This window comes from Topomyia yanbarensis, chromosome 3, assembly GCF_030247195.1.
Source record: "Topomyia yanbarensis strain Yona2022 chromosome 3, ASM3024719v1, whole genome shotgun sequence".
NCBI lineage: Eukaryota > Metazoa > Arthropoda > Insecta > Diptera > Culicidae > Topomyia > Topomyia yanbarensis.
The window spans coordinates 154532737-154560284 of record NC_080672.1 but is presented as its reverse complement, the minus strand read 5'-3'; the positions used below and the strand labels follow the sequence as shown (position 1 = coordinate 154560284).

The 27548-nt window shown below is 34.4% G+C and overlaps 1 protein-coding gene across 1 annotated transcript in view; it reads left to right on the top strand.

The window, feature by feature from the left end:
• The window catches only part of LOC131689931 (uncharacterized), a 103332-nt gene that overhangs the window by 1045 nt on the left and 74739 nt on the right, over positions 1 to 27548 (top strand). The window contains exon 2 of the transcript XR_009305494.1: positions 13018 to 13649. The gene's annotated coding sequence lies outside the window, so the exon portion shown is untranslated. The remainder of the gene's footprint in view (positions 1 to 13017; positions 13650 to 27548) is intronic.

Below are 27548 nucleotides of genomic sequence, written 5' to 3'. Positions count from 1 at the left end.
TAATTCGAAAAAAGATCCAGTATTAGCATGGAAATAGGTACTATCAAACTACTATAAAATACGAAAAACAATGCACGTATACCAAGTATTACATTATTCTTTGAACCTAAGATATTTTTTTTCTCAGGGATTCAGTTCAACATGTTCTACTCGTTCAGAAAAAAAACATGGTTTTAAAATACTCTATCGGTGAAAATTAACCAAAAAATCATGTTTAAATCTCTTTTTTTTTGTTACTTTTGTTACGATTGAGGTAAGATTCGTACATATTTTCGGCTTAAATTTATCTTTGGTGTCTCATATGCATCGCACACGCGGAAGTGATTGTTGAATAGTTTGTAGAAAATAATAGCTATAATTTCTTCAAACATTTCATTGTTCCATCTCTAATACAATCGGCGCAAGTGGAAACTGGACTTTATACATATCTTGGTGGAAGTATCAGTTTTTCAACTAGCCCATCACTACGGTGCTTTAAGCACAAAAAGTAGAAAATTTACATGTTTCATGAGATTACATCTGATTTAATTCCTCAAATTATTATTTTAATGAACAATTTGCGAAAATTGTTCTTTTGTACAGCACAACAGTGAATGCGTGTAGCAATATTTTTAGGTCGAGTTTACGCACATATATTGAGAAGTTCGTTATATAGGGTAGACGAGCCCTTATTCATCTCATTAGGCACGATGTCACACTATTTCGCTGATAACTATGCTTACAGTGATTGGATTGCGTTTAAATAGGCATCAACATCTTTGCTTTGTTCCCAAGAAGTAGATCAACAAAAAATCTTGCATGGAACATGAGAAATACTTTCGTTTGAACGAAGCGAAAAGTCGACTACAACACACCCTTATTCAACCTACCATTTGAGCTAATACGTTGAATAAAGATAGCAGACACTGCTTTAACTAATGTGTTCAAATGGATGGGATGAATAGAGGTGCTAAGATGAATTGGGGCACAGTAACCCTAGTTTCACATGTAAGCGGTATGTTGTTTTCCTAGTTTTACTTTTCATATTAACGTTTCACATTTTTTAAAATTTTGAAGAAAACCGTGATAAATTTTGCCTTTTGTGCTCCAGAAAAGCTACAACCGCAAAATCGGTTCACAGAACGTTAAACTTTGTTTTCAATTTAATTTACCTCAAAGTTCTCTGCTTGAGATTAAAAGTTCACAATTACTCTGCGGATAAAATAGTGGAAACAAGAAATACAACTGATCATAATAATTGTAATCTCTATAAGTTTTAATCCACCTAGTGATGCAATTGTGCCTTTCTCGTTTGTACAAACCACGATTCCATGGCTGGTTATGCTTAACATAATGGTGGAAATGTCAATTACCGTAAACCGGGGTGACTTTGATCATCGGGGTGACTTTGATCACTCGAAACTTTTTTCGTAGATCGCTTATTAAACCATAATAGTCCATCAAATCATTTTAATTTGAAAAGATTTTTACTCTAAACTTATAAAATACTGATTTGTTATACTTTGTGAGTATATTGTTCGGTTTTAGGGTACAAAAACTACAAAAAACGAAATTTGACTTTACCTTATTATTACGAACCTTCGTTAAGTGTCTATTTTTTATAAAACAAATAAATCTCAGATTTGAGCAAGAGAAATAAATTACAAGCGAGTTTTTGTTTTCCTTTAGATTGGGATGTGCCAAATTTAGTTTTAGGAGTTTGTTTATTTTAAATACATTTTTTGTGAAACTAGTTGGCAATTATCTCAAATTATTTTAAGCTAAAATTCGGAACATTTGTTTTATTGTTCAATATTCCAACGTGTTAAAATGGATGAAGCTTTTTGTACATTGATAAAGCACTGACATAAAACAATTTTAGTAGTTTTAAAGGTTTTCAGAATCTTTTATTCTAGTTGGACACAAATTATACGAATTTTGGTTACTCGAGTTTTACAGTACATTGAAATACTTGGTATAATACCAATTAGCATCTATTTAACAGTGAGTATCTTTCCAGAATTAGTTTAAACAAACATTTGAATGAAAAACATTGACATCAATAACTTAAAGTAGGTGAACATGCAGGTTATCAAAGTCACCCCGGAATACAAAAACGTACTTCAACTTGAAATCATTTTAGGAAAAATAGCTGTAAGCGGACAATTTTAGGTAAAACCAACCGATCTTGTTCTCCATACATCAGTATATGTTTTAAAAATATTAAACTTGAAAAAAATGTGTTGCGTCTAAAAATATGTAATGATTACTTCGAAAAGTGATCAATGTCACCCCGGTTTACGGTACATATTCAGTACGATTTGCACATACATACAATGGATCGACAGCCACGAACTGCTATGTGTCGACGCTGAAACTCTTGAAACCAGCGACGGATCCAGCAGGAGGGTCCGGGGAGTCCGGACCCCGCCAAAAATTTCAACTTGTTAAGAAACTTTAAATTAATTTCAATTTTAAAGTAGTTTCAAGCTCAAAATCATTTCAAAAACAAAATTTTCACTTGTTTTTATTAAATGCGGTTATTGCATATTACGTAATGTGTTCATGTCAAAATCTAAATTTCAGACCCACTAGGAAATTTTATTCTGGATCCGGCCCTACTTGAAGCAAAAATATATAATATTTAATTAACTTAATTAGCATTAGCTCAATATTATCTTTCGTGTAATTTATTTTATCATTCGTGTGTGTATGTGTGTGTGAAGGGGATGAATAACCCACAACAAAACCACCCCCAGACTATCTTGGTATGCCTACTGAGGTGAATCAGGTGATCAGAAGATGAGGTGGTCGCTTGAGAGGGATCTGTTCGGGGCTTGATGGTGGGAGGGTGTTTTAGGGAATGATGGTATTTAATGTGGGTGACCTCTTACCGCATACCCCTAGCTACGCCCCTTTTGAAATACCGAAAACCAATATTAGTCAAAAAAAATTGGCCGCGATTAGGTTGGCGATTTTCAAAGTGATGCATAACCATTCAATATGAGAAAGACAATTTTTCGAGATTAAATCAAATCTCGACGTTTCATGCATTTTAAAGACATTTGGTATAAAAAATATAAATTCGATTTTGAGCATTTTTTAGCTCCTGCTTATGTGGAATCAAGAACTGTCGTGGGTGACCAATGTGGTCAAAGCGACTTTGGTTAGTCATTATTGATCTAGACTGGCAAATCCACATAATTTTTCACCCATTTTAAGAAGTTTTGCATCATTTTGATATCACGATGGTACTAGTTTATATGGGAATTTGCAGTGTGGCCGCACTCTTCAACCGGAAATCAAATCAATGAAAAATTCAATTCGTTTGAGATAAAGTTTGTGCAAATCGGTCCTGCCATCTTTGAGAAACAGAGGTGAATTTTTTTTGGGACATGCACACATACACACAGGCATTTTCCGATGTCGACGAACTGTGTCAAATAGTATATGACATACGACCCTCTGGGCCGGGATTGCTTTAACGATGTTTACAGTGATTGTACAACCTTTCCATATGAGAAAGGCAAAACGATGGCGTGGAAATCTGATGATCAGCATTAAAAAGGTATTTTGTTTTAATGTTTATATGACAATTTTTAACTAGGTATTTTGGTTTAATGTTTATATGACAATTTTTAACTATGTCATGTTATTACTAAACAATTACGTAAGCTCAGAATATGCGCGTAGACAACCGAAAAGCTATTCAACTTGAAATTCATCCAGCTCATCGAAGCCACGACGACCAGCCATAGCAACATAGGAACCATTCATAAATTACGTAACGCTTTTAGGGTGGGACAAATTGTAACATTTGGGGAGGGGGAGGAAGGTAGAACGTTACATAACATGTTTTACTGAAGAAAAAAAAAATCAAAGGATTTGTTTCGTAATAGCGGAGGGGGATAAAGAAATTCCCGTTCTTTCAGGTCAACTTGAAAGCTGAGAAAACTCCCTACTAAATATCTTTCAGGTAATTGAATTAAGTAACCTTTTGGTGCTGAAATAGTCAAGTAGAAGTGTTTTTGATGTTGTCATTAAATTTCTCGAAAAAATGAACTATGAACATAAGAATCATTTTTAATCAAAAGTTATAATTGAAGACGATTAATAACTTGTTCTTCAACATCATATTCCTATATCTTCTCATTGCTCTGTAATTTCATTAGAAAAATTCATTAAAATGACATGGATCGACTATGACTATGACTGACTATGCTTTCTGAAACCCTTCTAGCATTTATATTGTTAACGGATAGTTTTCCAAGCAATAGGAACTGTGATTTGAAGTTATCCTAGCAATCGCAATTTAGAGTCTGTTAAAAATACTATTTTTTATTATTTTGACTTGTTAAAATATAATTTATTCTCAGTTATTATACTGAAGGCTGATGATACAGCTACGTCATCAATTCTTGGCTTAGTTTTGAAACACGCAGACACAACACCCAACATGACAAGATTGAATGAGAAGTCGTTTCTACTTCCCATCCTAGTCGAAAAATATATCCCGTATTGCGTTGCCACACCGCCGAGCGAACGGCATAACGCCGAAACGCCGCCGGTCAAAATCGCACCAAGGCCGCCGATAACTATACATATATCCCATCTACTATTTATATAGGCGCAATGATACCTCAAATTACTATCTAGATTGTTTTATACGCTCGTATTGCTGGTTGTTACGAGTAAAATTAAATCAACGGGATTTGCCCATCCCCCCAAGCAAAACAGATCTGCTAATTGATCAGTTTGGGATCCATAAAAAAGACCCGCTTTTTGACGTTACACCCAACCCTGTACATTAGATTGGCCCAAAGTTGTATGAAAAAAATGCAAAGTGCGGAATTTCAAACCTTGCATCTGAATATGATAGTTTGGGTGGCTAATAAGCTTCCCTGAAAATTTCAGCTCATTTCGTACATTTCCGCAAATGGCTCATACTTCCCATACAGGGAAAAATTGACCAAATGTATAGAGAAACGCATAAGTTTCACATTTTCAGATCTAGATGGCGCTGTAATCTATCAATGTTTTTCGGTAGAAAAATGAAGAATCTTCTTGTAACAACAAATCGATTCGTGAAGACTGCAAGTCAATCCCACAAAAACTGACAAAGTTATGAGCGCTCAAAGTTGATGGTGTCATCCCAAGCAGCATTTCTAGTTTTATAGCACACTACAAGTGCGTTATTTGTTTTAACCCATTAATGCCCATGTTGTTTGTGGACAACAACGTTTTTAAATAGCTATAACTTTTGATTGAGGCGAGATTTGCTCACAAAAACAAGTAAGACTCATTAAAGTGATTATTGCCTTTAATTTGAGTATTAACAGTTACAAGAATCAGCTCTAGAACTGAAGTTATTGCAATTAGTCTGATTGGATTCCGATGGAGCAGTGCTGCCAGGAACAGTTTACGTTGACGACGGAAAATGATTTTTTCATATATCTTCGTTATGGTGCAATATTATTGAAAACTGATAAAACTTATCAATTTAGACTGTCGTTGACTACATTTTCCACGTAATTGGACTATTATAATTATTCAAGGAGAATTGTATTGAGCATTAGAAGGTAAAAATTGACCAGCTTCTAGCAATGCCATGGAAGCACCTATCTTTATGAAAATAGGCTTTTCGTGTTTCTTGACCCAACCGCTTTCAAGGAAACATAGTTTTGAAACCCTAGATGCACTAGAAAAAAGTTGGGCATGAAAGGGTTAAGAAGGGCTTGAAGAGCGTCATTAAACCTCAATTGTTACTAGGGATGGATGTAGTTGAGGGCTCTGTCGAAAGTTAAAAAAGCGGCTTATGATGAACGTACGATTTGCATGAGGTAGCTACATGAATTTCTACTTTTAATAACACGAAATGCTGACTATTTGGAAGGGTAGTAACTTCGGCAAACTGGATCAGAATGTCAAGGGCATTCCGATGAAGAACAGTTTAATGCAGAATTATCCCACCAGGTGGCGTTAGGGAGTATGCAAATAACCTTAAGTTAACTTATATATTGCGTCATATCCCATGATCGGAAACACTTAGCGGAGTGGACGCTTCGACAAAGTAAATCATAAGATCCAGGGCTTTCCGACGAAGCATATTTTAATTTAGAATTCTTCCACTTGGTGGCGCTAAACTGCTTGAGAATTTCCTATACATTTAATATTGAGTCATATCTCGTGAGTAGAAACACTTGACGGAATAAAGTCTCCGGCAAAGTAGACCATATAAAATCAAGGGCTTTCCAACAGATAATTGTTTTTTTTTTTTTAATTCTTCCCCTGTAACGCTAAGGCATAATATAAAAATGTCCTATTCTGTTTTCAATAGGTTATGCTACGTAATCTTAAACACTTGATGGCGGGAAGTCATCCAAAAAATAGATTATAACTGCAAGAATTTCTACTGGTGAACATAATCTTCGTTCTAAGTGAAACATTTCTTTTTTAACTACAATAGCTTTTTGCAAAATATTTATTATTACGTTTACAATAACAAGTGAACCGTTTTTTATCAATAATCGAGTTTTTGGCTTCAAAGTGAAACGCAAATATGTAAAACGAATAAATATACTACCATTTTTTGTATCGCTAGAAAACTTTTTTAAAAAAATTTGTCTTTTGCCGAATTAACCTTCACGGGTTGTATATGTGAAGGTGAAATAAGAAATCTTATTTATTTTAAAGTATAGGTCCTTAAAAATGTAATTCCAAATTTTTAGAGATCCAAGCAGGAAAAGCAAAATTATAGCGTTTTTCATCTTGCTTCCTTTCGGGGGCGTGGTTTAGACTTGAAACTTTAAATACAATTATCTCAAAATCATGTTTTCCAAAAACGTCGTTGCTGCGACTAGGATTACCGAAAAAATTTTCAAACTTTTTTTTAAATTATTCGTAATTTATTTATCGTATCCTTCTTGTTTGAGGTGTATGGTAATAGTCTGATATTAAGAAGTGCCTCAAAAGCAACAGTCGGAGTTGTGATGGAAGCTCCAGTCTACGCCATGAGCGCCTTTCTTTGCAGATGGTTTAGCTTTGACTGGACCGTCGATACCTCTCCCCTTTGGCACCACACAGGCACGCTTTCTTGACTCTGAACGCAATGTGAGCAGAACAATTCAGTTTAGAATACAATATAACTCCAATGTATTCGACTTGATCTGCACACAGTAGTTCAGAATCAAAGAACTGCAAGGGACGAATATCGGTTATTATTCACTTCTTCGTGAAAAGAACCACCGTAGTTTTGTTTAGATTAACTGATAATTTAACTTGTCGACACCAACGTTCGAAAACTCTTAATACTTGTTGCATTAAGTCAAAGATTGTTCCGATGCAAAGTCCAGTAATTAGTATTTGGTAATCGTCAGCAAACCCGTAGGTTGCAAATCCAAGCTCATTGAGTCTCTTCAACAAGCCGTCGGCAACCAGGTTCCATAACGAAGGTGACAGAACGCCATCCTGAGGACAACTGCAAATACTCAACTTCCGTATCTCAGCCTGTCGCAGTGACGAGCGAAGAATACGGTTACTTAGCATTGCGTTTATCCAACCCGAGATACATGCTGCAGATACCGCGCGTCGCTTCCAGAATAGACTGGAGGACACATAGTCAAAAGCACTTTTAATGTCTAAGTGCATTCTAGCTAGACTGCTTGAGCAAGAAGACCTTCTCAATGTTGTGAACAATATCATGAAGCAGAGTGATCTTTCCCACACTGATATGCATGATGCATGTTGTGCAGTGGATATTCAAATAAACTAACGTTCGTAATGTGATGATCGATTATCCGTTCCAAAGTTTTCATAAAAAAAACTTAAGCTGATAGGCCTAAAACTCTTGGCTTCTTCATAGCTTGAATGCCCCCTTTGGAAAGAAATCAAACAGTTATTTCTCGACATGCTTTCGGTAGCAAGACTGGAAAGCATAATCTTTTTCAAGACATATATGAGAATATCAAATCCCTTTTTCAGTAGCACGGGAAGTATTCCATCTTTTCCGGACGATTTGTATGGAGCAAAGCTGTCAACTGCACACTTGACCGAAGCAGTGGTAACAAATGTGCGTGCTAACGCCACACGAGTCCGAACCACCAGAATGAGATTTGTGAGCGGTATTCAGCTCCAGATCCATACAACCTGGAAAGTGTGCATCAAAGAGAATTAAGAACATCTTTTTCGTTCATCACATAAACACCATCTCTCATGGAAATCTTTCGATTTCGAGAAAATTTTATTTAACATGCTAGTTTCATTCAGACTAGAGTCTTTAGTGCATTGGTTTTGCCAGCCAGCCCGCTCTGAAGATCTAAGACATTTATTGTATGCACTACGAGCTGACCTGAAAGCCCTGGAGTCATCACGCTGACGTCGGTTCCAAGCTCTTCTCATATCCTTCTGCATACATTCAAGCTCAGCCCTCCACTAAGGGGTTCCCCTAGTCGATTTAACAGAAGTGAACAAGCCTCTACGTAGAATGCTACTATGAATGAGTATGTCGTATCCATGACGTCATCGTCTAGTTAAATAATTGTTGGAAAATATCCATGGAATTTAGTCACAAAGTTTTTCAAAAAGAGGTCCCAGTTTGAAGATTTAGAATTACGATATGGTACAAAATTTACATCAAAATGATCAAAAAAATATATATATTTATGATCGGATATAGAGGGATCAGTTTCATTTGGAACCTGTCAATTTCCCAGTTTTGTACTACTTCTGTACTCTATAAGTTCAGAGCCTCTCAGATTGATACCTGCCCCAAATGATGTGATGAGCATTTGCATCAGTGCCGATAATGAGCGTAAGTCTATTTCTGCTACAATATAATACAACGCTTTTGAAACCATCAGAAGGATATTACTCGTTATGCGATAGATATGCTGAACAATATACATATGTACTTTTCGTTCGCACAATTTTACCTATAGCACGCGTCGCATGACACTATGGAATTGGGGTTCCCTGTTTAGTGAGTTCTTATTACCGGAACAGGAAGTCCGTAGTGTAATTCTTGGCCAGTTGAAACAACCACTACCGACACTACACGGCTTATTTAGGCTGCTCGGTGAAAAAAGCTGATATTGAAGGACTGCCTCCATAAATGACCGAACAGCCGGTGCTGGCCGTGTTGGTAGAAATAACTTTGGTTGCAATTGGTTTGAACCATAAATTTTAAAATCGTTATGAATATTTTTTGAAAACTCGTAGCTAATTATTTCGACTAAGTTGTAAACTTTTGTAATAATATTGCCTTCTTTAATACAGTCATTATCACATCATGCAGTATGCTTTCAGGTGTGTAAAAAATATGATTCAAAAAATCGAAAAAAAAATTGGTTTTTGGCCAGGAATTTGTTCTAGTTATTCTTCTGTACATCGGCTGAAAAAAGTGTAATTTCTATTTTGGCAAGTTTCCAAACACTTGTTATTACGAGATCAGTAAACTGAAGAATTTTGATTGCTAATTTTCGGTGTGTCCGAGTTCTTTTTCCAAGACTCTTGTGTTTCTTTGTAAAAAAGTGAAAACTTACCGATTGAATAATAGGAACAGAGTATCATAATGCGGCTTCGAATAAAATGCTCATATGCATCGAGGAACTTGAAGCACAAATGCGTAAAACCAGATTCGGGGTGATGAGACATTTCAAATAAATATCAGTGCGGGCTTACAAATTTGTTTGCAAGCTCATACGAAGTATGCACACAAATAGAGTTGGGATGAAAATAGTTTCGAGTGCATAAAATCGATAAAAACCAAAATTTAAAAAAAATAAGCGTGAAGAATAAAATATTAAAAATGGGTTAGATGAATCAAATGCATACAAGTAATAAAATTAGGCAACTTTAATTTGTATTGAAATTCAAATGAATGTTATTGGGTGAATAAATGAATAAAATGTATCAATAATATAAGCGTAAAAGGGATAAATAAAATGACTAAAGCGAAATATTAATAAAAAGATATAAACAATATTAATAAAATTTGGTATTTTGAGGTCAAAAAATGGGAACGCTTACTTTGACCGGTTATATCGCAGCCGTTACTTACTCGATTTTAAATTCGCCTTCACCACTGGAAAGGTACAACTTTTGTGAAGACGTCGTATAAAAATTGAAAAGTAGATATGTCTACCGTAAGTTATAGTAAAAAGAGTGAAAAAAAGTCAGCGATAAAAAAGTGGGAACGCTACTTTGACTTGCCATATCATAGCTGCTTGCTCACCGATTGCAAAGTTTTCTTTTAAAAAACAGTGATCAAAGTATAATGAGAAAAAAAAATTGAAAATCCGAAGTAATTGTAAAAGAAGTAATTGAAAGACAGCTTTTCAGTTCGAACAATGGTATCCGGCCATTTGTCAACCAATTTAAATAAGTCATTTGTGCACTAGATAGTAAATTTTAAAAAAAATCTATTTTTGAAGTTTCGGTCAGACTGATTTGCGAGCAATAGAGTTAAATTCTTTGCGACTTGTTTAGTATTACGGATTGAGATGTAAAATGTTTGCTCAATAGTTTTACATATTACTATTATGTCAAATATTCATATAAACATAGAAAAACGCAATATTTTATGTAAAGCACAAAATAATGAATCGATTCGGTAAAAACGCAGATCAGAATTTTTAAAAAACTATTCACATAACTTTGAATTTAAATGACCTATACTTTTTCATACTTTTTCAATGCGAATTTATGCCAACACACTATGGGGTAACTACACCGAAAAGCTGGACAAAACTATTTTCTGTTATTTTGAAATTATAATTAATTATTATTTGATTTTGAGCACATTTTTCATAAAAAATCCACCTAACGGTGTGGAATTTGTTTTCATCTTATATTTCTTCAAAAACTTAACCTAAATGAAACCATTGTGATTGGTGGTGGCTATAGTAATATTGGTAGGACAATTTTCTAACGTATTTTATTATATTTGTCAACTTTTTCCTGGACAACGGTGGGGTCAAGAAACACGAAAAGCGTTTTTTTCATAAAGATAGGTGCTTCCCTCGCAGTGCTAGAAGCTGTGCATTTTTTACCTTCCAATGCTCAATACAATTATTCTAGAATACTTAAAATAGTCCACTTGCGTGGAAAACGTAGCCAAAGACAATCTAAATTTATAAGTTTTATCAGTTTTCAATAATATTGCAACTTAACAAAGATATATGAAAAATTCATTTTGCGCCGTCAAGGTAAACTGTCCCTGGCAGCACTGCTCCATCGGAATCCAATCAGACTAATTACAATAACTTCAGTTCTAGAGCTGATCCTTATAAGTGTTAATACTCAAATGAAAGCCAATAGTCATATTTATTAGCCTTACTTGTTTTGTGACCAAATTTTACCTCAATCAAAAGTTATAGCTGTTTAAAAATGTTGTTGTCCACAAACAACATGGGCATGAATGGGTTAACGACACTTTACACCGGAAGGGTGCGTTCGTGTCGGAAGAAATATAATTTCAGATTTCGCATTCGTTAACATTAATATAGCAATACAATTAAATTTTCACATTTGTTTATACAAATTTGATTCCTTTAGGAAGTTTCTTATTGCCTGATTTAGTAGAAAAAATGTGTTTATTTTTAATAATGTATATGATGTAATGGTATATGATGTAGAAAATATTGCTGGTATGGTATATGATGTAGAAAATATTGAAGAATGTTTAAAAAATATAGTTTGATTAAAAAGTTAGAGAAATTTTTTCCCAATTTTGTCCAACTTTTTGTTCTAGCCACTCCATAGTGCAACGCAACAATTAATTTCGAAGAAAATTCAGATGTCTACGATTAGATTCATGAATTGTCCAATTATACGGATGTTCCAGATCTTCCGAATGATTTTCACGTAGAATCCATGGTCACTATTTGAATGAGAGTATCAATATCATTGTAAGTAGGATTTTATATAAAATTTCAATTCTAATATTAATATATTATTAGAAATACTATTTTACCGCCGGAATCGTAATCCAGGACATTCGGTCGTATCATTTACAAATTTAATATATACATTGTCATTTTTGTTTTGTTTGTGTTTATTATTGGTATTCTGTCAAAAAACCTGGATGCCCAGCATGGCCCCATTCGGTACCGATTCCCACTGACCAACCAGTTCAAAAACGGTAATATTTACCAGAAACTCTAACTCTAAACTGAGTTCGTAATCGGGGTCAAAATGATCCGCTAACACCTTATTCGTAACATTTGTTGTACAGCCCTTCAGAAATGAGCGAAAATTTTGAACTCTATTGAAAATCGTTACTCTCCATGAAAGAGGAAAAGTCGAGAAATTCTAAACTTCTAGGTGAAAAACTTAAAAAATATCGCATTTTGAAAGTTACAAATTACTTCGAATCCAAAGCGACCTACACTTTTTTATACCGTAATCAAAGTGATGGTGGCTACGATTTCCGAGAAAATATTTATGTTTTCACTTCCTCAAAACGTAAACAAAAATACGTAAAAGAACAGAAAATTTATATATTTGGAAAATAACTTCGAATTCAAAGCAACAACCTACACTTTTTCATACACAAAGCGGCGACTATAATTTCTGAAAGAACAAAGCGATAACTTGCACCTTTTTATACACCAAACGATTGTAGTTGCACTGATAAGATAAATTCGTAACTAGGATGAAAATTATTATAGAATGCACGAATTCATACGTCGTTTTCTGCAGCATTGTCATGCATTGTTAATAGTTGCTTTCGTTCATTTTACGACCTAAAAGCATGGCGACTCAATGAACGAAAATTATCGTATATTTAAATATTTAAATATACCAGGAATATTTCGTCAGTAGCACCATTTCGTTTCGTTCACAATTTTCGTATATATTTTCATTCGATGTTTGATACCGTCGATTTTTTTATGAAAGTTCTAAGAAATGTCTCATCACACTGTTAGGTAGATTAAAAGCGTTTGCAAATTTAAAGATTCTTGGTATTGTGATTTTGTATAACTTCTATAATAAAAATCTATACTTATTTTCGCGTATGCACCATGGCACAATGATCAGTGAATCGCAAACTGGCAAATAAACATCTGTAATAAATTAAACCAATCATTTGCCGCTGCCAAAGCAAGCTCAAATAAATATAGTGGACAACAAAAACGATGCCGATGTCAATTGAATGTTGCCACCAAAGAAAATAACTCATCGATCCACAACCGCAGTAAACTATATAAAATGATAAATCGTCGGCGGTATCCCCAAAGCCATGTATTTCGTTCAACAGTGGAAGCCCGCATCATGACAGATTACTGTTTCTCATCTCCGTGTCTGTTGCTTGCACGGGATGCGCTACGAACAGACAGGATGAATATATTTCAAAAACGTGACAGAAAAGTGCATACAAGTTAAGCAGAATTAAATGCGCTGAGGTTGAAAAGTGACGTGAAGGCAGAATAGAAGCATACGACAAGCCAGATGAAATGCAGTGTGATTAATTGAAAAATGATAAAGTTTTTCACGAAGTAAATCTGTGAGTTGAGAGCGACCAGCAAAAAGAATTCTGAAATAAACGGCTGCCTCAACTCCTGCTCGACAAGCAACGGGCACAAGTTCCGATCTGAAGGATCGTGACAGTTCATCTGATACTACGTACCGCAGAAGGAAGGTGCAGCGTCCTGCTAGCCAACAAAAAATCGGTAAGTATATAAAAAGATCAATTCAAAGAAACTTTTCTCTAGCATCATCCTACAACGAAATTCATTAAAAGATCAGTTGAGGCAAAATGCACACGTTGAGTCTCCAAGCCGGCATTTGAAGCAAGGGCCCGTTCATAAACCACGTAGACTCATGGGGAAAGGAAATAGGGCGGGGGGTCTAGCAAAAGTGCACGTTTGTCTGCGAGGGGGGGAGGGGGTTAAAAAAATCTACGTAGATGTAGTACTAATTTTAACCCTAGAACGTTGCACTGGAGTACAAACGTACCCCACGCTTTGATCGCAATTTTCGCAGGTAAAAATGCAAATAAAAGAAATGTTTATATTTTGTGATTTTCTTCGTATTTTAATTGCGAAAACCGCTGTGCAGGTGAAAGTACGGAATTTATTGAATCAACGATACAAAAATTGCACTGAACAAAAAATGCAGAAAATCGCTTTTTTCATAAAATTACTATAACTTTGTAAATTCAACTGATTAGCAAAAATCAAATGATACTAAAAGTTGAAAGAATGGTCTAGAAAGGTCAAAAAATGAAATTTCGAGATTTTAAAAATGTGCAAATATTTGGAAGAGTGAAATTGGAAAAATCGGGTTTTCGAAAATACCTCGAAATGGGGTGGAAATTGAAATGAAAAAAAAAATTGTGGCCAGTAATACATTGGTAACACGCAACGTTACTACATTGGTAACACGCAGTTACTGTGCGCAAATTATACTTGCAAGCCATTATTTTGAAAAACTACTAAAAATAGAAAATAAAAAAGTAAAAATCAGCGTAAATGAGTACGATTTTTTTATATTACAGAATTAAATTAAATTAAATTAATAAATGATTAAAAACAATTACATAATGCTAATTGTTATTTACATAGCGAAACAATCGGTATTTAAACTGGTATTGTCACGAGGCACGTTTCCATGGACAGAACGAAACACTAACGGCAACCGTACACTGGGATGCAAATGTACCCCACGCCAACTTAGACTCCTGCTTCCACGAAGGCTAAAAGCAAACTTTACCACTCTTTCCTACTCTTACTATGAACTCTAAATTGAATTATGGTTGGGGTTCCAGGTCGGTAAATGCCGAATCCTGATCTTCCCACGGCTCCAGAGATGGCGTGGAGTACATTTGTACTCCAATGCAATGTTCTATGGTTAAATGCGATTTAAAAAGAGTTGTGCTCAACATACTCGTCGATTCAGCTAGATGTATTATATATATATATATATATATATATATATATATATATATATATATATATATATATATATATATATATATATATATATATATATATATATATATATATATATATATATATATATATATATATATATATATATATATATATATATATATATATATATATATATATATATATATATATATGTATATATATATATATATATATATATATATATATATATATATATATATATATATATATATATATATATATATATATATATATATATATATATATATATATATATATATATATAGTTTTGATCTAATGAAAAAATCTAGGAATAAAACAAAATGACTGTTCTAAAGATGATCTCCCAAAATTCCTCTCCGCGAAAGATATTGACTGTGGAAATCCTGCAGTCGTGAATCATCATTTGAGACAGCACTAGGTAGCCAACATGCACGGACCATTAAATGCATGAACCACTAAAAGTTCAAAAATGGTTTAAAGTTACGCATTAAAACCACCATGATTACAAGAAAACGCCAATTTATTACAATAAGTGGATTGATTTTTTCATTTATTATTTGTTGATTTTTGGTAGTTCAGTAGTAATGTAATTAAACTTTTTCCACCAAGTGTATATTCGAGTTTAATCAGTTTGAAATCTCACGAATAGTGAAATCTGTGTACATGCATAATATTGGTTTAATATTTCAGTCTAGATAATACTAAACATCGACAGCATAATTTTAAATTGTTTTCTAAAGTTTATCAATTTTAAATGCTCCACTAAGTCTCAAAAGGTGCCTCCTAGCTGAACTGCTGGTTTAGGTGGAATTTTGACTAAACTTGAATTGGTTATAGCAATATATCTTTTGAAATATTCTCGAGAGACTTAATTTGAAAAGAAGTATTCCGCTATACAAATATTTGAAAGCACTTTTAAATTTACCCTTCTATTATACATACTAAATGGTGTTCGTAAAAACCCAACTGATAGTTGGTTGCTTTTTACTAATTATTCATTTTCCACGAATAAAAAAATCGAAAATTCGACAGGGGTAAAATCTACTTAAGTCTATTAGGAGGGTGGGGAGTCAAAAAATCTCAAATTATGTTCTACGTGGTTTATGAATGGTCCCCAACCAGCAGTGGAAGTACAGTGTTAAAAATTCAACCCTTATCTGCTTAATGCATCGTAGCTTTTCAAAAGAAGTTTTTTCTCGAATCGATTTAACTTTTCTTGCAATTGACGTAGTTTCCACTTGCTTAAACTCGACCTATAAATCCCAATGAAACTTCCACCATCCGTTTCTGTCATCCTTTGCTGCGGCATGATTGGCATCGAACGGCAATTGCCAAGTATGTAATAAGAAATGTCAAATGTTAATATTCACAGCCTTTCTTGCTATTGGTTTGCTATGAGCATTAGCTTGGATTAGCATTGGAATAATAGACGAACAATAATAATTCAAATTGACGATACGATTGACATTATATTTTACATTATTATAAGCCCCAAAAATGTAACGATGCCATGAACTATGCTCATATTTTTTGCGAATAGAAACATTCTTGTAGGCTATTTTTACTTCCAAATTATTTAATAACAAATTTATCTATTTCGATCATCGCATTCGTATAGAAAGTATAGGAATTGAACCTTTAGTAGAACTCTCCGATTGTGTCTAAATTCCCACTTAACCCGATACCCGAAATTTTTATAAAAGTACAAGAAGAAAATTATAAAAGAATTGTGAATATTTTGAAATAGAAAAAAAATTCGTTACCCTTATAAGGGCATATTAATTTTTTTTTATGAATTCTCAAAGGCCCCCCCTCTCATATTGTGACAAATGTCAAAGCAAGACCAGATGCCAAATTTCATATCATTTGGACAATTCTATACCCCCACTCACTTCGCTACTTTTGAAGTAGTAATCAGAAAATTACAAATTATACCTCTTTTAAAGGAAATAACATTAGTATTTGAAAGGAGCTATTCCTCTTTCTAGAAAAATAGGGGAAAGTGGGGTATTTGATCAATCCCCTATTTTTAATAATTTTTCTGCTCCGTGATGTAAATCGTACATATTTAGGAGTTTTTCCAATGTGAAAAATTTCAGAAATCGAATGGAACCTTTTTGACCTTTGTTCGAATACGGGATGTTGGGGTAATAGGGCCTTTTATCATTAATATTCAATTTTATCATTTTCTCGTGCATATATCTCTAATATTCCTCAATCAATTTTCATAAAATGTAGCTTGTTGAGCACGAAAAATTCTTATCAAATTTTTAGACATTAACTCTACTAATCATATTTTTTCATTTAATGTCCTAATACCTAAACTTCCCCTATTTTTCCAGGATAGAAGCTTTTCTCATACGATCCCCAACCGTATTTTACACTAATAGTAGTAAATTAAATAAGATTTTGTTGTTAAATCAAGTTATTATGTGCGATTTTCCGATAAAAATGTGAAATCGAGACTATGTATCATATAATTTGATGTTTCTGAATTTTACCGGTAACGAATCCATTTTTATTTTGTTCCTAAGGATTTTCCACGTTTAACAAGATACATTTTATGAAAATTTATTAAGAATTATAGAAAGATATGCACGAGAAAATGATAAAATTTAATATTAATGACAAAAGGCCCGATGACCCAAACTTCCCGTATTCGAACAAAGGGTCAAAGGTTTCCGTTCGTTTTCTGAGATTTTTTCATATTAGAAAAACTCCAAAATATATATCACGGAGCAAAAAAAAATATAAAAAATAAGGGATTTTAGGACCAAAATGACCCAGTACCCCATTTTCCCGTATTTTTCTAGAAACAGGAATGTCTTCCCTGAAATATTAATGTTATTTTCTTTAAAAAGAAGTATAAATTGTAATTTTCTTATTGCTACTTCAAAAGTTATAGCATTTAATATATTTTTCCTCTATATTTTCCCATAGCACCAATTTCAAAAATTTCAAGCGAGGTGGGCGGAAGTCTAGAATTGTCCAAATTATGTGAAATTTGGCATCGGAGCTTACTTTGACATTTGTCACAATATGAGAAAAGGGCCTTTGAGCATTTAAAACATTTTTTTGCGATGCCCTTATCGTTATATAGTCCAAAAGTGTTATTTCAACTCCTTCATGTTCGTATTGCTTAAGACTCAAGTGTACTCTGTAAAGCGTATGTAGGAATACAAAACTTTTATTTCTTTTATTTCGCCGTGACTTTTTCAAAAAAAATCTGTTTTAATCCACCTAGTGGTGCAATTGTGCTATTGTCATTTGTTCAAACTACGATTCTATGGCCGGTCATGTTCAATAAAGTGGTGGATATGTGTATAACATATTCAGTAGGATTTGCACATACATACGACAGCAACGAACTTGAGATGCTATGTGTCGACGTTGAAACACTTGAAACCAGTGGCGGATCTAGGAGGCGGATCCGCAGGGTCCGGAACCCACGGAAAATTTTCAACTTATTAAGAAATTTTAAACTAGTTACAATTTTAAAACAATTTCAAACTCAAAATCACTCAAATTTTTCACTGGTTTTTATTAAATGAGGCTATTGCGTATTACGTGATGTGTTCATTTCAAAGTCGAAATTTCAGACGAACTAGGAAATTTTATTCTGGATCCGCCCCTGCTTGACACAAAATTATATAATATTAAATTATCTTAATTATGGATGAATAACCCACAACCGAACCACCCCCAGCCTATCTTAGTATGCCTGCTGGGTGAAGGTGATTGGGATGAGAGAGATAGGGGTCTGAAGAGGGGGCATGAGATGGTTGTTTGAGGGGGATCTGTTGAGAGGCTTTCAGGGGGGACTTGAGGGAGGGGAGTTAGGAAAGGGTGATGTGTAATATGAAGGGGAGGGAGAGCAACCCCTCACCGCACACCGCTAGCTACTAAAAACTACCCTGTTAAAATAGAGAAAACCTATTTTGGCCGGGATTAGGTTGGCAATATTCAGAGTGATTGCATAACTTTTCTATCTGTGAAGGGCAAAAATGTGCCAAAGTTTAAAACAGTCAATTTTCGGCAACTTTTTCCATGTGACATCAAATCTCGACGTATAATGCATTTTAAAGACGTTTGGCATAACGTCTGAAAGGAACACTGGAAGCTCAGTTCGAAAGCCTCTGAAGTCGGAGTTCACCCCTGTTATTGGTGGAATTGGGGTTTCTTCTCATTGGCATTACGCACAATGGATAGAAATTTACAAATTTCTTCGGTTTCGGATCCAGATAAAACATTTTATGAGTTGCTACAATCAATTCGGTTTTCGGCTGGAAAAGTTACCCGTATCCTTTTCTTTTTAATATTTGGTGCATTGCCTTTCTGAGAGGGCGAGATATTAGAAAAATTAAATTTTTCCCTAGGCTGAATTATTCACGAAAACTTTTACGTCTTGAAAAAGACTGATTGAGTAAAAAATGTAAATAGTCCTGAGAAAGACTGATTGTTGAATAAATATAGGTAATTTTGAGAAAGACTGTTGCTGTTGAAGAAATCTAGGTAAACCAGGAGCTATCAAATGTTATGACCGGATCGAACTAAGTTCAAGCCGGACTGATCAGTCTCTGTTTTATTTTTCACCAACATCCAATATCCTAATACATTTGCTGCGGGAATTTATGTTCGTCTAAATCTATGATTGATTGGCTATTTCGGTCCTTGTACAAATATCAAATTAGAGTGATAATAGGAATAGGGATAAATTGCTGAACACCATAATATTCGCGTTCGGAACAATAAACACAGAGGCAAAAAATCACATTTAAGATAGAACGATGCGTGTATGTTTCTTCCCCATTAACAAAATTGCCAAAAAACAAATTAATTCCACCGGCTGTACAAATAGTTCAAAATTAAAACAAACATAAACACTTTTTCAAATTTGGTTAAGTTTGTTCAGTATATAAGTCTGGAAGCTATGTCATACAACAGAAGTTTCAAGGCCAGAGCTACTTAATCCACGCAAATACACTGATAAGCGGCTAATGCTCGAAGTGAACAAAATCATTAACTTTCATGGTAGCAGAGGTTGGCATACACATGAAAATGAAGAAAGTCCATAACTCGGGCAATAGTGCTGTTATTGCAATTGTCCACAATAAAGGAAAATTATGTTGTGGGAAGAACAATATATACTGACGCTTAGTAAACTTAGGCAAAATGTATCGCTTTGATAAATGGTTGAATCATGTCATCAGTAATTAAGTAAGGTATTCTATCTAATACGTAATAATTCAAATGAATTTTATGGCTTTTTTATGAAAGCAGGGTATTCCCGATTTCAATTTGCAAATGCCTTTCAAGTACTTGTTCAATTGCTGTATGTATTGTATATGCTGACTCGTACAAAACTTCAACATTTGGGTCGCTTTATGCGTAACACTATTTAAGGAACAGAATTGGTCGGGCAAGTTCAGTTGCCTGTTGAACGTGACGAATGGAACTTATTTAAAGTCACGTAAATAAAACCAAAAAAGCCTGTTGAACGGCAGGCGCTGCGTGCTTCCACAGCCAGTTTAGCGGACTGATTAGTCCACTACACTGGCTGTGGAGGTGGTGTCGTTCAACAGACAACTGAGCTTATCCGATCAAACACCATGCTTCCTCTTGTGCTGTGCTCGTTCAAGAACACATTTTATGTACAATGCATACAAATGCATTAATTGGTATAAAACATGTGCACAAAATCGCTTGTAAATTCGAGCTCCATGTGCGAACACTGTAAACTAGTTATCTCTTTCGATCCACCAATCATTACCAGCGTTGGCTCATTTTCAGTATCTTCCATTCGTGTGCGAATACGATATACTCATACAGCTTTTTGATTCGAGCATTGTAGGATAGACGAGTTCTTATTCACTCATTAGTCGGGATGTCACACTATTTCGATTATAACTCGGCTTACATTGATTGGATTGCGCTTAAATAGGTGTCAGCATCCTTGCTTCGTCCCTAAGAAGCAGTAACATAAAAAAGTTGGTTTCGAAAATGTAAAATACTCGCATTTGAGCGAAACAAAAAGTCCAATACAACGCACCCTTATTCATCCTATCATTCGACCTAATACGATGAATAGAGATAGAGATAACACTGCTCTAACTAATGTATTCAAATGGGTGGGATGAATACAGGAGCTAAGTTGAATCAGGGAACAGTTACCCTACAACTGTACACTGTCCGCTTGGGTTCAATGCTTGAGGCAGATGTGTATTCCTTATTTGTTTGCGATTGCATGCGCGTATGATAATCTGTGCTTTCGTTACGCAAAGACCAAAGCTTTCTTAACAAGAAATTTACGCTAATCGTTACGTTAGACAATTCATTTATTCCACGTAATTCATTCCCACTCATTCTACGCTACTTTGATTCTACTAATATATACCTATTTAAGAATGAACACTTTGCCACTCAGAAAACTGTCGCAAAACACTTTCAAATCAATATACGAAATTATTTTTGCGAATAACAAGTTATTTTCGATTCATGTATATTTATTGCTTCGTTATATAATTAAGACCATTGCATTCGCTACATTTAAATTTGAATGTTGCAGTAATGGCAAAATTAAACTAGAAAGTTTGTTTTATACATGAAATGTATAATTATCTAAAACTTGATTTACCGCGCACAATCGAAAAGTTTTTACAATCTTTCAAGGATGAGATTGCCCATTAAATATTTAAACAATTCCAGCGATTAGTTAGGTTTTCAGTTGCAGTTTTCTATCTGCTTTCTTCAGATCTTCTCAAATCAGTGTATTCGGCTTCGATCGCCTACTACAAATATAATAACCTGATAAGCGAGACGGTTTGGTTCAATATGTGACATTCAATGTTGATTGGTTTTACTTAAACTGTACGAAAGAAACATATTTGATTTATTTCTTAATTTTACCAAGAAATGAAATATTTCACATTAAGTAGTATAGTCCTATGTCTACAGTTCATGCAACCGCGTAGGGCTGTCCCATCTAGTATTAAAAAAGCTTGTTTATTTTTTATTTTAGGATGATATTTTGACAAATGCCATGTTTCTTGTTTTTGATCACACCATCTTATTTTTATTGTACATGTCCTAGATGATAGAATCTTTTTAGATTCTCAAGTCATTTGGGAAATTTTTGACCCCCGGTCGCTTCGATTGATGTTTTACATTTCTTATAAAAGAAATGTATAGAATTCGCTCAAACTTCCAAGATGTTTTCCGAGGCCCGGAGGGCCGAGTCTTATATACCAATCGACTCAGCTCGACGATTTGGGACAATGTCTGTGTGTGTGTGTCTGTGTGTGTGTCTGTGTGTGTCTGTGTGTGTATGTAACGGACAAATTCTCATTCGTGTTTCTCAGCAATGGCTGAACCGATCTTATCCAAACCAATTTTAAATGAAAGAACTAAAAAACAGTATGAACGCTATTAATTTGTTTTTGATTCTAATGTTTAGTTTCCAAGATGTGAATGTTTGAATGCGTAAAAATGGCGTTTTTTGCAGTTTTTTTTAATTATCTGCCGAAATTGACAATATAGATTACCAATTTATATGTTTTAGACAGCTTTAACGAATACCTTTCGAACAAGCTATAGATTGTCGGACTATTATCAAAAGAGATATTTAACATTAAATGCGGACGAAAGATTTTTATCATTTCCCATTGCCAGAAATATGACCAAAAACATGTAATCTATTTTTAACGCCAAAACGGCTTATTTTAGGTCAATAGTATCTTCGGTGAATTTAATGGAGGCAATATGCTCTTTCTTTTGGTATTGTGCTTTTGCTGATTAATCCCCCTATGAGTGAGATATTTTCACAAATTTTCTTGGAAGTGATTATATCGAAATGATGCCTTCAGCAAATTTGTAGCTCTTACTTTTACGAATAACTTTACTGAAGACTTCAAATATCTATTTTGAATACTTTAAAAGTTATGGCTTGATTACTCTTTGTCGCCCATTTATTGTTCCATATAGCAATAATCCATTGAAATAAGCCAAACATTATTTCGAAAAAACGAATTTTGCATTTCATTTCTCTATCTACAACCGTTAGAAATAATCACCGAATACTTCAAAGTTGTCTGGAAGGAACTTGATAACTTATCAGTGCAAAAATGTTCATTTGTGCGAACCTTCTGACTGCAATTTTTCTAACTCATGATCATCGGATCGATCTGAAACATATCGGAAAATGAAAAGCGAAATAAATAACTCCAAGCGAAGGCGTAGCCAAGAGAAGGTTTTGGGGTTTAACACCATACAACGCTCCCCCCCCCCACCACACCCACAAAAAAATTGTATTGAAGTTGAAAATTTATTGATGCAGACTGATTTAATTCAATATTACAATAACAATTATCTGATCCGTACATTGATATCCTGTTGTTGTAAACGTCATGAGGACTTTTGATAAATTGTCGGAATGGGGTCCTGATATGTAACTGATCTATTGGTCTTGATTTCACAGTTGTCTAATTGCATCAATATCAAAATCCTGAAAACATTCCAATAGAAAATTCCAGAGTTCTGTAATCAATCATAATCCTCAGATTTCTTTTCAAATTGAGCTCGATTTTGTAGAGATGTACTGTAATAAGGGTCTTTATTTAATAGGAAGCGAAGTTAAAATTGATTTAATGTCTATGAAACATAAGCACCAAAAAATGCATAACTTTCAACATTTGCTAAAAATGTTTTTGCCTTTCTCATTCACTCTAAAATTCGTCAATCTAATCCCGACCGGGAGGGCCGAGTGTCATATGCCTATTGATTCAGTTCGTCGAGATCGGAAAATGTCTGTGTGTGTATGTATGTGTGTATGTGGAAAAAAATGTGACCTCTGTTAATCAGAGATGGCTGGATCGATTTGCACAAAGTTAGTCTCAAATGAAAGGTACATCGGCTGCTATTGAGTTTTTTTTATTGATTGGACTTCCGGTTCCGGAGTTACGAGTTGAACAGTGCAATCACACAGAAAATTCCCATATAAACTGAAATGAAAAATTTTCAAAATCAAATTTGTATTTTTGATGCCAAATGACTTTATAATGCATGAAACATCGAGATTTGATGTAAACTCGAAAAAAAATAATGCTTGACAAAAATTGATTTTTTTGGACTTTGGTACATTTTTGCCTTTCTCATATAGAAAGGTTTTGCAATCACTCTAAAAATCGTCAATCATACCGGCCCGGAGGGAGTATGCAGTGAGGGGTTCCTACTTTAAAATTAAAACTAGTTTAAAATTTCTTAACAAGTTGAAAATTTTTGGCAGGACCTGGATCTCCCGGATCTTACTATGTGATAGTGAAACATCGCTTGAAACCAGCGCCGGTCAAGCAATGTTTCAGTATCACATAGTATCTCAAGATCGTGGCTGTCGATCCATTGTACGTATGTGCAAATCGTACTGAACATGTAATATTCATTTCCACCATAACCCGCCATGGAATCGTAGTCTGGACAAATGAGAAAAGCACAATTGCACCACTAGGTGGATTAAAACAGGTTTTTATTTTGGGAATGCGTCGAGTTGAGACGAAAACGTAATATGACTAATATCGAGGATAACACTTTCCAGAGAGAAATTTATGAGAAATGACGATTTCCATTCGACTCTAGCAAGTCCTGATCGATTTTGATGAGAATTTGAATTTTGTTGTATGACCAATTATATGTATAGGTCAAATGTTCAAAAACAGTAATTGAAGGTCAAGATAACATCATTTTGAAATCGCCAATTTCGGAGGTTTAGTATCTTCGATGAGTTTTACAAACGTTAAACAGCGCATCATTTGATAAAATAATTTTGGCGGTATATCGTCCAAGAAGTGTTTATGGTGAATTTTCTCAGGTTAATATTCATGACTACAATAAAGTCTCAACAAATTCGCTAAAAACACGAACTCTGAACTATTTTCTGAAAAATTAATTCTGCATAATTTTAAAACTTCAAAAATTACGGTTTTGGAATTATGCCGTTTGGACAGTAAGATCGATTTTCACCAAACCCCCACCAATTGTAAAATTGGTATTGTAAAAAAACGTAAGGGCGATACTTCAATGCTGATAAGTGGGACCGAAAAAGTAAACAATCGTCAAAGGGGCGATACTATCATTTTGTCAATTTCAATGGCAAACACAAATTATAATTTAATAATTTCAAATACTTCATGAAGTTTTGGGTTTCGATCACTGAATCATGCAATCTAGATGTAAAAAACACAATAGTTCTTAAATAGGAAATAAAACCAAGTCTGGAAATATTCACTGTTGATTTTCTTTGAATGGTGTCACTGCTAGTATCGCGTTTTTTTTCAGAAAAAGCGTTGATTTTTAGGTCTCAGTCGCGTTGGAAATTTGAGTAAAGTATAAACTTCGATTTTTTGGCTCAGTACAATATACATAACCCCTTTAGGAAAATTCAGTTTTCCCACCACAATGCATTGATTGAGGAATTTAGATATTTTATTAACAGAGCATTAGCAATAATTCGTTTGTATGTCTATTTTATGGGGCATTTTTTCGCTTTCCCATTGATTTGGTTTGAGATTTCTAGCACTGATGTTGTCCTATGGCTATGCTGAGTCGTGCCACAATCCCATGTAGTATGTGTTATCAAAAACATCGCGTAGCATCAAGTTCTAAATGTTCTCAAACGATATAATATCCGAAGAGAGTGATAAGAGTTATAAGAAATGTCTCATCACACTGTTAGGTGGATTAAAGGCGTTTTTACCATTGGATATAACTTTCCGCCATATGAAATATCATACTTTCTAGTATAGAACACCATAAAATGGCATATTCTATTTCCAGTGGCGGATCCAGGGGGAGGGTCCTGGGGCTCCGGACCCCCCCCCCCCACCGAAAATTTTCAACTTGTTGAGAAATTTTAAATTAGTTTGAATTTTATATTAGTTTCAAGCTCAAAAATTTTTCAAACCAAATTTGACTACCACTACTTATTTTTATTAAATGAGGTTTTTACGTATTGTGCAATGTTCATTTTAAAATCGAAATTTCGGATCCCACCCGAAATTTTTTTGTGGATCCGCCCCTGACTATTTCTTACATTTCTCACAAAAGAAATGTATACGATCCGCTCAAACTATTTCCGAAGCCCATAGGGCCAAATTTCATATATTAATCGACTCAACTCGATAAATTGGGACAATGTATTTATGGGCGTGTGTCTGTATGTACACCCAGGTTTTTTTACGCGGGGGATACGCACCGCGTAAAAAACCGTTTAAAAAACCGCGTTAATTGGAAGATCCGCGTAAAAAACGCGATAATTGGAAAATCCGCGTAAAAAACCTCGTTAAAACCGCACAAAAAACGCGTAAAAAACCTGAGTGTATGTACATACACTAATGTCCTGAAATTATTAATTTCTTAACGAAACTACTTTCAAAAGAAAGGCCTTACATGAAAAAGGCAATTTGACGTTATTATTTTTGTTTTTGGATATGCTGGTTCCATTCTGAGATATGGGTTTATGAAATATTTTCTACATTGAAAAAATGAATTATATTATGTTTAAATAGATATATTAAATCTGATAACTATTGGCAGGTACACAGCAAAAAAATCTTGTAACTTTACCTTTTGCCAGATGTACATAAAAAAGCGTCCCAATTCAAATAAATTCACATTTAATTACATGTAAAAATGTAATTTTTTCCGCTTTTCCTATGTCATTCAGTCTGAGTTTTATATCAAAAGAGTTACCATATATAATTCTACGCATACTAGCATGTAAAATCCTATTACCTGAAAGAAAAAGTTGTCGCTATATTGTTTACATCATATGCCATATTCATTGTTTCTAAGAGTATATAGCATAGTTGGTAAATCGATTGCCTTTTACGCATGACTGTATTCTGATCCCAACACAAGGCTTAGAGTTATTCTAACCCGAAAAAAGACGCGAATGATCCTAAGGTTAAAACCTCTATAAAAGAAACACAAAAAACAATGTGAATTTGTAACCAGAATGTTATTTACAACGTTTAACGTGATTAAAATTGGAGTAATAGCAACAAAAGAGCGGAGTATATATTAGACAGCTATTATGTCACTGTTAGGTGAACTTTACTGCAAATAAACATTTCTTTAGACTATTCGACGAGTAAGATGACCGAAAATCCATCGAAATAATTTTGGCCCCATTTTCACATAACATACTCCTATGTGCCTCGGTTCGGATGCGTAAATCCAAACTGTAGGTTTTGCTTTCTGTACATGACGGGAAGGATTGCGCATGTTTTGTGCAATCGCTACATTGCTGTTGACGTCCGTGCTAGAGAAGAAATTTCAATTTATCACCGACCGAAATACCTCACCACTATTCCGAGTCGGTTTTTCTGCCTGTGCTTTAAAGCTAGCCGATCTTCAAATTTGTAATTTGTAATTTATTATTTAATCGCACGGTAACCCGTATGTCGTGTAGAGAAAATCGAAACTCGTCTTTATCCATATTGTGTTTGCCTCGCTTGATGCGCAATACAATAACAAGCGAAGTTCTACACACTTTCATACAATCCGACGCGTTAATATTTATTGTATAAGAATTGATGAAACATGAGTGTTACGCAGAAAAGATTTGAATGTGTTGATATTGCTGTTTGGGGATTTTTTTGTTGG